The sequence below is a fragment of the Carassius auratus genome, unplaced genomic scaffold, assembly GCF_003368295.1.
Source record: "Carassius auratus strain Wakin unplaced genomic scaffold, ASM336829v1 scaf_tig00030185, whole genome shotgun sequence".
Taxonomy (NCBI): Eukaryota; Metazoa; Chordata; class Actinopteri; order Cypriniformes; family Cyprinidae; genus Carassius; species Carassius auratus.
Window position 1 is genome coordinate 21461 of NW_020525833.1, and position 13085 is coordinate 34545.

A 13085-nucleotide genomic window follows, 5' to 3' on the forward strand; every position below is an offset into this window, starting at 1 on the left:
TCTGCTTTTGAAGAAATAAAGCAGCTGCAGTTCTGGCACCTCGGTCATTCAATGTATAGTGCCACATCTGTTCACAGCAGTGTTAACTCAGTAGTAAAGTTCCTTTCTCATTATTTGCTGGTGCTTTTAAATGTTTCATTCACATGCTGGTCTGACATGTGTTTTTTTCTGAGCGCCACATACACCTGAAGCGTGCACGCTAAAGCCTGTCAAACAGCACCTGATTATTCAACTAAGTTATCTTTTGCACTAATACTGTCAAAACACACAAGATTTACATGTACATGTGGCACTTATTAATTTTTGTTTTGTTTTGTTAATCACAAGAACAAATTATATTTTAAAATAGAAAATAGTTATTTGAATTATATTAGTATTTCACAATATAACAATTTTTACTGTATTTTTGGACACATAAATCATTGATGAGCATTGGAGAAGACTTTCACAAATATTTAAAAAACCTTAGTGAGTCCAAACTTCTGAATGGTAGTGTAGATTCAAAATGTTTAATGAAACAAGTTAATGTTTAGATAAGTTAATTACAGTAAAAATAAAAAAAATTAATAATTGTTTGCTAAGGCAGAATGAATGGACCGTTATTCTTGGAACTGACAAATGCATTTGCATTTGGAGGAGTTTACCTTTCAGACACAATTTATGGGAGGAGAGTATTTGAATAAATCATGCAAAGTGAAGATTTGAGTAGTATTTCGCTATTATTTAACGTCCAAAAAGAGCATGTCTTAATAATCTTTGTTGAATGCATTGGTCATTATTAATGTAAATGAGCCGGCTTTGTCTGTATTTTATAATTTGTGCTTTGTCAGCAGATAACCCGCAAACTTTCCATTCCCATCTGTGCTTTTATGGGATTGCGTTCTCACAATAATTTGCCCTGTTTAGTACATTTGGCGCTGTATCTCCAAATAAAAAGTGCTTTAAAAATTCTACATGTTTTGATGCCAACAAGTCATTGCGGATATATATATAGAATTTTCATTACATCACTTGTTATATTGTTGAGCTATTTTGTTGAGTGTGTGTTCACAAGTGTGTATGTTTGTGTTGAGCTGAACTCAGCAGGCCACTAATGCTGACTGTCAGAGGATGGAAAGGTTGTGTGTGTCAGAGTGTGTGCGGTGACTGGAAGAGTATTGGTCACAGACTAACAGGATGCTAGTGTTGATTTGGAAAGAAAGTGAGAGAGAGTATTTCTATGACTTGTGCACTCCCTCTCTCGCTCTCTCTCTCTCTCCAGTGACACCAGTACATCAGGGCGTATTGCAGAAAGAAACCTGTGAACTCCACAAGCAGATTGTCATGATCTTAGGTGTGAGGAGTCCACGAAAGCTTGTTAGTGTTGTAGCGCTACATACTTTTTAGCACCAGGAAGGCGTGATGTATGAGACTCTTTCTAATCACTCTGGGATAGGTTTTAGTACTTTATTAGTACAGTTCTCATTGGACATTCCTTTTGTTTATACAGTACTGTAACAGTAATATTAGTGTGACCTTTAGTAAAAATCGTGTGGTTGGCTGAAATGTTTACAAGTGAAGTCTCAAAAGCCCTTGTGTTTTTTTTTTTGTTTGTTTTTTTTTTTTTTATGATTTGCATGTTCTATAACCCTGTTGCAAGACAGTTAATTTTCATGTTATTTAAGTCTCTGTTTATTTGTTCGTTAAGAGATTCTTGTTTAAATGAAAGCATGTACAATTTTACTTGAATCAAAGTTGGTAAGGAAGAAACTGTTCTTTTCAAAAACAAACCATTGATCTACTTTAGGGAAGTTGTTTCTTTCTGTGAAAGCTTACTCAAAACGTGAATCTTTCAACTCTGAATCAAGTCTAAAATCTCAAACTATTTTATATCATTTCTGATGGATTTAGAAAGCTTTAAATGTGGTTTTGATTTCGATTTCATAGCCTTCAGATCGTCTGTAGGCCTGTAAAAAATGCAGTTTATACAGAGAGACTCTGCAGGTTCGTGAGGTCACTTCCTATTTCTATGGTTCATGGTAGAGGGAAGTGCAGACTTCCTCTGATGGCACTGAGGAAGGGTAGATGCTAAACAGCGAGACGGTGTGAAATTCAACGGGTGCAATTTAAGCACACTTTTTACTAGCTTGAGCACAACCGATTAACTCTTTAAACAGCCCTCATGTAATCATATTCAAGTTATTTTTCTTAATAATCTGATGATTTTCTTCACAGGCTGGTATTGACTTTATTTTAAAAATAGGTAGTGGTATAGTTCACCCAAAGTTGAAAATGTACAGTATAGTTTTTCTTTTCTTGCAGTGAAAGTGAATGGGCTCCATTGTCTTTCCCATTGGTTATATGAACAAAAACAGTTAAAACACTATTTTTGAAATGTCTACTGCTGTGTTTCACAGAATAAAATCAGTCATACAGATTTATAGGAATAGTTCATTCAAAAATTATAATTAGCGGAAGATTTACTCACCCTCAGGCCATCCAGATGTGGATGAGTTTGTTTTTTATAATCAGAACAGATCTGTCATCAGAATGACAGATGATAAAACACAGGTGATAAAAACACAATAATCCTCTAATAATCCACACAATTCCAGTGAATTTAATGTAATTGAGAAACAAATCTATTAAGACATTTATAACTTTTGCTTCTGGATAAAATACGAATCCTCTTATTATGATATTGCTTTCTTTGGTGAAAGTCGTCTTAATCAGGTGAGAAATCTGCACAAATCAAGCACTGTTTCCAAAACAAATATGTAAGTAAATTTGCATGTGACAAGACAACAAAAACTCTTTGTTGTTTTTATAATAAGAAAACATTTTAATGTAACTGTTAGATTAGTATTACTGTCAATTAACCTGCCTGTTATCACACTGTATCATAATAGCTTGTTTACTGCTACCATGCGTATTGTATTCTGTTAGCATGCTGAATTTGAGCTTGCCAAATAAATAGCTTCTAAACAAGCTAGAGCAACATTTCCATTCTCAAAATGGTTCGGATAGTTACCATACACCCACACATCTTGCATAGTCTTTTAAAATAAACACAAATCTACCTTCGAAATGGTTGCCCATGAGTATTTACACATCCAAGCCCATTTTCAGAACAACAACGCTAACGTAAACTGTAGATTTTGGCTGCATTGAAGTGTTTCAGAAGTGGTTGATGAAGCAGGGCCAGTTTTGTTATGTTCTCTTTGTGAGTTTAGATAGTGCTGAGTTTGGGGTATCAGTAAAACGGTCTGTGAGTCATATTTCCATCTGAACAGCTCAGAGCACATGCTCATCGTACGGCTCACAGTGGTCTTGGAGCACCGAAGCGAGGTCGGAACATTCACACTTATTTGTGTTTATGCTATCATAAGTTATGTACCTTGTGCAGGGTTCAGCAACTTGATGGTTTTAAAAGTTTAGACAGTGTGAGCCAACATGCTAGCTTGTATTGAGGTCTCTTCCAGAGGAACGTTTTATGCTCTTTTGGCCTGTTTATTTTGATGATTGCTATCTGATTGGGGTTTCTACTTTGTGGGTTTCGCCACAAGTCTCACACAATCCTGTGGGAAACACTGTGATGCTAATGCCAGGAAGTGATATTCGCTGTTAAACAATCTCTTCACCCCATATATGTTAAGAGCTAAATGTTTAAGTTTTTTTGTGTTTTACAGTGTCTTTATTAGACAGGTTGCATTTATTTGATCAGAAAATACAGTTAAAATTTACCTTTTTTTTTATAAAAATGTAAAATGTTTCTATTTTAATTTGTCAAATGTTATTCATGTGAAGCAAAGTTGATTTTAATTTCACGATTCGATTCACATGACAAAATAAAATGAGAAAATTTTATATAATGTAAATAATACAATTAAATTGAGATTTTTAAAAATCAAATAAATAAATAAATCTCTTCATATAACCACTGCATTTTAATCATGATCCAAACAAAGATGCTGCATAGATGCAACATGAACAGTTTTTAATCTAAATTAGATTGTATAATTTCGAAATTTGAAGTAACAAAGCAGCGCTGAACTTATATGGCCCTATCATACACCCGCCGCAATGCGATGCAAGGCACAGCGCAAGTGTGTTTGCTAGTTTCAGTCCAGTGCCGTTCGCATTTTTCCGTCCAGCGCCACGTCGTTTAATTAGCAAATGCATTTGTGCCCATTTGTGCGCACATCAGCGTGCTGGACTAAAAAAGAGGAGTGTTCAGGCGCATTGCTGACGCATTGCTATTTTAAGGAGCTAAAAATAGACAGCACCATAGACCAACTCAAACCTGGTCTAAAGTCTAAAGTCAATGGCGCAATATTTTTTTGTTATTTAAAGAGCGCATTGGTAGAAAATGTGCCTCTGGGTGGGTCCACAGTGCGCCTTGACTTTGCTTATTACACACAGGGATGCATCACACAACTATGCCAAATATTAAAAACAAAAGAATTACAGTGTAAAAGAATATTATTGTGTAGGCTACATAAATATAAAAATGTAATGATGGATAGACATTGTGTGTATTAGAATTAGGCTACATATTTGCAATTCAGCCTATTGCTACTTATAATGATGAATGAAATTGGCTAATTAATGGAACAATCGTGCCAATACACACACATATATATTATGCATTTTAACTTCGCACATGAGCAGATCGGTTTCTTTGCTTGAGAAGCGTTTAGCTTTTCCATCAACAAATTCCGCCATGTAAATGCCAGGAAGGCTTCTGGCTCTTAAAGGGAATGGGAGATGACACTCTGATTGGTTTATTGAACGTTATGCCCATTACTCATTAAGAGAATAGGGACAACCCATTCCAAAAATGCACCCCGGCGCACAGACCGTTATTCCATCGTTAAAATAGCAAAAGTGGATTTGGAGTTCACCTGCACCGTGCGCTTTACACTTTGCATTTAGATCATTAAAATAGGGCCCATGAACTTAAAAATGCATTATACCGAGGCAAGATGAAAAGAAAAAATACCATCTAAACTTTTCTAAAGACAGTAAGTTCACCTCAGACATACATTCATATAAATTCCTACCCCTAAATGAATCACGATTTGTTTACCATCTCAACCGATTTGAATTGTCATATATTTGAATCAATTTTCAACTGGTTCATGGTTAATCATTCTAATCTGTAATCTTTCAAATTATTGTAATATGCTGATTTGTGCTTTTTTTAATTTTGATAAATCTTTTCTGAAACACTTGAAGAAGCACGTGCGTATATATTTTTGTTTTTTCTCAGGAGACAAATCAAGAAACTTTGCAGAAACTGAGAAAATAGAAGTCTCCATTCTCTCTCCATTTAATGATAATTCTAGGAGAATCTGTTGAACATCTCTGTACTGTCTTGTCTTCCCTGTGGGTGTGTGAGAAAGAGAGCGTGAACATTAGTGTGTCATGAAATAAGCATCTGAAAAATGTGTCAAATTTTTTCTAGCTTCATTCTCAGACCCCCTGCTCACTTGCGAAGTATGTAATCTTATGTAATCTCACAGTCTTCGGGTGACAGTGCATAAAGGAAACGGTTACATACCAACCAGAGTTTAGTAAACAAAGTCTCATTTAGGGCTGCACAATTATGCCAAAAATCATAATTGTCGGTTATTCCCTTGAAATTCCATTCACGATTATCAAAATTTATATTGAATGATGTTTGTACCATTGTTTGATGCAACTGCATGCCGTATTTTTATATGATAATGTTATATCTTCTAAAGTGTTCAGCCTCAAATGTCAAGTATTCATTGGATTGGTTTCTTCTTTAAATTACAGAAAGTAAAATAAAACTAAAATTAAAATAATGGAAAAAACGCTTAAGATAACATTATATTAATAATATAACATAACATAAATGAATTGCCGCTTTTAATGATTACGTACTTTTGGCATCCGTAATTGTAATTGCGATTAGAAATTCAGTTAGTCGTGCTGCCTTAGTTTCCTTGGAGTTCTTTGCTCATGTGATGGGAAGTTCAGATCATTCAGCAAAATGAACTATTCTTTTTTCGAGTCATTTCGTTCATTTTTATCAAAATATAATAAAAATATTACGTTACTTCCCTAACATGTCTGCTAATACTTATGCAAATGTTGATCACACTTAAAAAATACAAATCTATAAGGATATAAGTCAAGTCACCTTTATTTATATAGTGCTTTAAACAAAATACATTGCGTCAAAGCAACTGAACAACATTCATTAGGAAAACAGTGTGTCAATAATGCAAAATAACAGTTAAAGGCAGTTCATCATTGAATTCAGTGATGTCATCTCTGTTCAGTTTAAATAGTGTTTGTGCATTTATTTGCAATCAAGTCAACGATATCGCTGTAGAAGAAGTGACTAAGTGAACTAAGCAAGCCAGAGGTGACAGCGGCAAGGAACCGAAACTCCATCGGTGACAGAATGGAGAAAAAAAACCGTGGGAGAAACTAGGCTCAGTTGGGGGGCCAGTTCTCCTCTTACCAGACGAAAACAGTAGTTCAATTCCAGGCTGCAGCAAAGTCAGATTGTGCAGAAGAATCATCTGTTTCCTGTGGTCTTGTCCTGGTGGTCATCTGAGACAAGGTCTTTACAGGGGATCTGTATCTGCGGCTCTAGTTGTCCTGGTCTCCGCTGTCTTTCAGGGCTGTAGAGGTCCTTTCTAGGTGTCATTCCACCATCTGGTCTGGATACAGACTGGATCTGGTGGCTACGGTGACCTCGGAATAAGAGAGAAACAGACTAATGTTAGCGTAGATGCCATTCTTCTAATGATGTAGCAAGTACATCGGGTGTTATGGGAAGTGTCTGGTTTACCTAATTAATGCAGCCTAAAAATCCTTTAACGGATTTGGATATTAAAAGCATATTAGTATGTTATGTGTAAGCCAGGTTAAAGAGATAGGTCTTTAATCTAGATGTAAACTGCAAGAGTGTGTCTGCCTCCCGAACAATGTTAGGTAGGTTATTCCAGAGTTTAGGTGCCAAATAGGAAAAGGATCTGCTGCCAACAATTGATTTTGAAATTCTAGGTAAAGAAACAGAAAAGATGAATTCATTGTTTACCTGGGTCTTCAGTCTATGATTAGCTCATCTCACCTCTTATCTGACAAGTTTTCAGGTTTGAGTTGCTCTTTCATTATCTGACAGCCCCATAAGCTTGAACCTATGCAGTCTGAGCCGGAAAGAGAATTGATTAGTTCATTGATTTGAGAATAATGTACATTTATCTTTAAGTGAAAGAGATAAGAATACATGTTGGCAATTACTGGTGTTTCCTGTTTGAGGTCTGCCACAGCTAAATCTCACCCTTATCCTGTTTGTCTGTCAGTTTGTGATCTGTCAGGATGCTTGTGCTTTCACAAAGCTCAATCAGATCTCTTGTAGTTCAGCTGAGCCGCCACATGCAAAGGGGAGGTTATGATAATGAAGGATGATAAATGCACAGGCGCTAGCGTTCTAATGGGCTGGTCAGTTCTTGTACGAGGGGAGGTGGGGGGCTTCCTTTCTGGCAGATTGGTTCAGTCATGCATGAACTCCAGCTTTCTGTTTTGGTGATGTGATAATGGACTGATAATTTAGCCTCTTCTGTGATTAAATGAGCGATGTAATTTAGAATAGACAGGCATCCGTTCTTCACAAGTGCTCAATCATGTCTGGACTCATGCCATCCCTCTGTTTGCCTGCTTTTCTCCTTCTCTTTTTTGATCTCATTTCATTCTCTGATTCAAGTCGACACAGCTGGCAAGGATGATTTCAGTATCATGTTTTTAAATTAAACTCTGATAATCTGCTATTCTCTGAATTCAAATAAGGAGATTATGTTCTGTCATAAATGACCTTTAACATTTCATTTTCCTCTCTTAATTTTTTTTCTGTCCTTCAGGGTAATTATAGTTTCAAAATGTTATTTTTATTTCATTAAAAATTTTGGATTTCAGCAGAAAACTTAAATTCCATAAAGAGTGCTTATTGAACATATTTTTTTATTATTAATTGCATTTATAAAAAAAATAGTGGTATTAGTATTTTATACCAATATAATAATATTATAATACAGTAATATATTATAATATTTTTTTAGGCTGGGTGAGATGAATTTTTAATGTATTACGTGTGTGTGTGTGTGTGGCATAGATCAGATTATGATGTCATCATCATAATGTGATCTCCACCATAACCAAATTAATGCCATCAAATACTTATTGCATACTTACACCTTGCATACTTCGACACAATCGACAGGGAAATGTGTAATAAATGTGCCATCCCTGCTACATTTAGCATTAAATTGCGACGACCAGCATCTCCAGTGTATTCATGATGCTCAGATCCGGTGTCAGATGGTCTGAAATGCAGAACAGTTAATCACTGGAATTGGCAAAGTTTACATTCCTGGCATTGAATATTTGGACTATATTCATGATGAGCTTAATTCTTGGTGTTGTCTTTGCAACATTTCACAGAGAACGTTACCATTATTTGTTGTCATTAACGAATGTATTACAGAGAGAAAGAGAGATGACATATTTATTCATGTTAATAATTTTTTTTTTCCACTGCTTGTTTTTGTCTTCATAGCATAAACTGTAAGGGGCTTTAGATTTTACTTTCAGCGTTTTATGACACTTAGATGTCTAACTAAATGTGTATGTTTTTCTGCATGCGATTGTCATTTCTACCTATCTGTACTTTTTTATGTCGGAATGTGTGTCTCAGCATGGGGCTCAGTTGTCGCTTCACTGCACTGATAATCCATGGGGTGGCAGCTCTCAAAACTGTGTCACAGGCAGTGATGCATTTCACCCTGAAATGTGGAATTCTGTATCCTGGACCCAGCAACCTGAAGCACTTAATGATATAACTGGGTTGTAGAGCATTTAACCTCCCAACCTGAAAGAGAGGTTTTGGTGCTGTGCTGGATTCTCAGCGTTTCACATCATTCATTGTTCTCGTTCCATTCTTCTGTTCTACTTAAAACTTCACTGCACTGCAATCTTGACATGATGTATTTCCAGCCACCACCACCACCATTAATAAAGACATTATGGGGGATTTCACAAAGCCTTGGAAATTTTTGAACATCTGTGATGGACTTATCAAATTAGCCAATTGAAGTTACCAAATTGCATGTGTAGAGCTACATTAGCTCGTCTAAACAATAAATAGCCTAGCCGACTTAAAGAAGCACTGAATTTGACAGTTTTTTAAAGGGTTGAACTTAGGTAAGGTTACATTATTTTGCAGACGCAAAGGTCCCTTTCTGTTGTCAGTAGTGTAGCAATGCATGAAGCACAGCTCAAACAGAAGTCGCTTTCAAACCAAGCAGCTTTCTGTTGGTAAGCACAGCGAATTTGCATGACCAGTTGAACCCGTTGTGAAATCTTTACACAGAATTCCTGTTTATCTGTATTCATATCAAAATAACAGAATTTTGCCTGTAAACAACAGTAAATGTGACCAAATCTTGAGAAATTAAAACTCTATAATCAGCTAGTTTAAGTGCAAAAAAAATGTGAAAGAACGCTGCGGACTCAAAAGAATGTTTGTTTGAATTTTGAAGGTAGTTAAAAGTACATTTACATTTAAATATATTAATTAAAGGGTTAGTTCACCCAAAAATTTAATTTAGGCTGTGTTTTACTCACCCCCGAGTAGGGCTGGGCGTTATATCAAATATTAGCGATAATATTCTAATAATTTTGGCGACGTAAAATTTGAAAATATTGGGAATATTGAATATTGCAAATTCAAGCATACATTCCCAAAAGAATGCGCCGAATGTCCAAAAAAGGATCATGTAACTGGGAACCGCTCTATGCGCCTCTACTATGAGAGCTTTCATGAAAACGGTTGCCAGATAACAAGAGTTAAAATCCTCGAATCATAGCTTCAATGTTTCAAAGGATACATTTTCTGCCCTGTGTTTACTTATTTTAATCCATCTGGCAACTATGCGCACATGCTTACTCCTCATAGCGTAAGCGCCGCAGACGATGATCTGAAAAGACTAACAAACTGGAGTTTAGCGATCTAATGAAAGCGTCGTACAGCCAGTCTGTGTTCTGTCATGAATGCACTTACTCGACTGCTGATGTTTTTATAGAGAAACATAGACTATGGCCATTTATTAAGGAATTTAACTGATATATTTATCAGTTTTCATAAAATAGACAGAAAGAGTGCAAAAGTCTTTGGTATTCATTTATATAAGAAATAGCTATGTGCTTCAGCAACTAGCTCCCCATCTTAAGAGGGTTTTTAGTGTCAGTATAGGAAAATAGTTTTATGTCACAGAGCTTCTCTTAAAACCGCAGACAGCTGACAGACTTATGTTCTTAAAAAAACACTTATCACAGTTGCATAGTTTAAATTGTGAACTGTATGCACTAAAAAGTTGAAAGAATGCACTCTGTACTTGTTTTGCACTACTAATTATTTTTGTTTTTTTTAATGGGCAAAAGAAAATCTTTCTTTTTAATTATTTAAATGCAAATGCAAACATATCGAGATATATATTGAATATCGTACAATTTTTGACAATACTGAGATATAATTTTATATATATATATATATATATATATATATATATATATATATATATATATATATATATATATCACCCAGCCCTACCCCTGAAGCATCGTAGGTGTATATGGCTTTGGCCTTCATATGAATCCAGTCAGAGTTATATAAAAATTTGTCTTTGACCTTTCAAGCTCTATCATTGAAGTCAGTGGGTGTTGCATTTCTTCAGTCCAAAATATTTTAAATAAAAAGCATCAATCCATAAAAAAAGTGTTTCATACGGGTCCAAAGGGTGAACAAAGGCCCCCTGTAGTAAATCGATTTTGTAAGAAATTATCCATATTCCAAACATAATAATCACTTGAATCTAGCTTGTGCCAATAGTTGAAAATTGAAGCAGCTCTGGGAGGATGGCATATGAGGTCAGCTTTGCACATGCGCCGGTGAGTCTCATGAAAACCTACGTTTGTTAATTAGCAGGAGCAAAAGAAGTTTCCTTACTTTAGAAAAGGAAAACTAGTCTCCTCTTGGCTTTAATTGAAATCCTCTGACATTTTTCTTTACAAATTTTAAAACATTTTAAAAGTTGTTTTTTAAGAGTTAATATTTTGTGATCTTTGACCTTGTGTGCCATTATAAAGACTAAGTCTGCCCCTGAATATGAAAAAAAATCAATATGGCTTCTACTTCTGTGATCTTATCATTGTTCAAGCTACTTTTATATTCAAACCTGCATTTACTTTCAGGAATAAACATGGTTAAAAACAGCCACTAAGTCATGTTTTTGTGGTGCAGACATACTCTTTATTTGTATTTATTTTTTTCATACTGTCTTCTCATGTGAAATCTCTTTTTACTAGAGAAAATTATTGCAAGACTTTTTTTCGTATGCCGTGCAGCCTGATTCTCAGCATGAGCAGGCCTGTGGCATTGATCAAAGAGCAGCGCCAGCATACCAAGGTCATCTCTGCTGTTGCTTATGAGAGGGCCTGTCATTCCCCGAAGCACATGATGACTTTTTTCTCCTCCCTGTGTAGTAGAAGACCCGAGGAATGATGGGACGCTGTGAAAACCAGCTACTATTGACCATCTGGAACAGCCCAGTGAGTGGGGGAGAGGAATGTAGATCACACACACACACTTTCAGAGCTCTGTTAATGCTCTTGTGAACAGGAAGTCAGTGAATAGGAGTCTCGTGACAGAGTAGGAGCTGACTGTGTGTGTGTCAGTGTGTTAAACAGATAACTGTGTTAGTGATTCATGCATGCATAGTTGGCCAGTTTGAGATGAAAGTTGACTGCTTTGTGGTCTAAAGTATTTGAAACCCCCTTCTGATCTGTTCTTTTGATAAACAGACTCTTTCTGTCAGGTGAGTCTGATTAGGCCTTGGCTGCTCCCACAATGCTTTGCAGAACCACTGTTTTTGCTGGCATGTTTTTTATTTTATAGATCAAAAGGAAGAGGTCTGGTCTGGTCTGTATGTCTGTGTGTGCATACAGTAGCATTAGAAGGGGCGCACTGCAGAAGTTTGCAGCTATGTACTGTGGTTTGACTTGACTTGAGCTCTGTTGAAGCCTATGGCTTTGGCAGGAAGTGTATATTAAAAAAAAGTGAGCCTTGCAGCTGCATGCCGTAAAACAAGATGAGTGAGAAATGGCAGGTTGTGATTGTCCCCTCCACAAACACCATAGTAACCTACTTAAAATGATTTTAGTTGTAAAAAAAGGACTTTTTAATTGTGTATAAAATGTTTTACTGAGTACACTAAATGGGTTTTAATATAGCTATCCAAAGGTATGGATATTTGTGTATAATATGGTAGTGATAAGTGAAATATCAACTAGTTAATGGATTGCTTAAATGATGGCTCGCTTACATTTTCTAACATTTTCAAACTAACTAACAGCTCATGTACAGGTTGTTGCTTGAATAAATGAGCTAAAAATATCAGAACTAAATATGTATACATAAAAGGAAAATTATAAAAACGTTAAGGTTCTGTGTGAAACATGAGTAAGTGCAGTTATCATTAATGTGGTCAGTTATCATTCATTTTCAGTTTTTCGGTCATTACTCCAGTTTTCAGTGTCACATGATCCTTCAGAAATCGTTCTAATGTGCTGATTTGCTGCTTAAGAAACATTTCTTATTATTTTCGATTTAAAAACAACTGTGATCTGGTTGAAAAAAAAATTTAAAGTAATAGAAGTAATTTTATTTCACGGCAACAAAATATATCACAATATAGTGATTTCTGATTAAATATAGTCTTTATGATATAAAAAAAACTTTGATACCATAGAAATTGTATATTTATTGTCACTAATAATAATAAAAAAAACTAATACTATCTAGTAGTCGACCGATATGTGTTTTTTGACAGTTGATGCCAATGCCGATCTTGGAAAGCTGGGGGGCCGACATGATTTTTTTTAAATTATTGTTATTATTGATATTTAAGAAATTTGAAATAATTTGACAAAGGATCAAAAAATAAATGTGTAAAAGAAACATGCTTATAATTTAGATGACAGTATTTTCACAAAATACAATTTTTAATACAAAT

The 13085-nt window shown here is 35.4% G+C and overlaps 1 protein-coding gene across 1 annotated transcript in view; it reads left to right on the top strand.

Moving 5' to 3' along the window:
- The window catches only part of LOC113080051 (SH3 domain-containing kinase-binding protein 1-like), a 48398-nt gene that overhangs the window by 13498 nt on the left and 21815 nt on the right, over positions 1 to 13085 (top strand). The gene's annotated exons all lie outside the window — the stretch shown is intronic.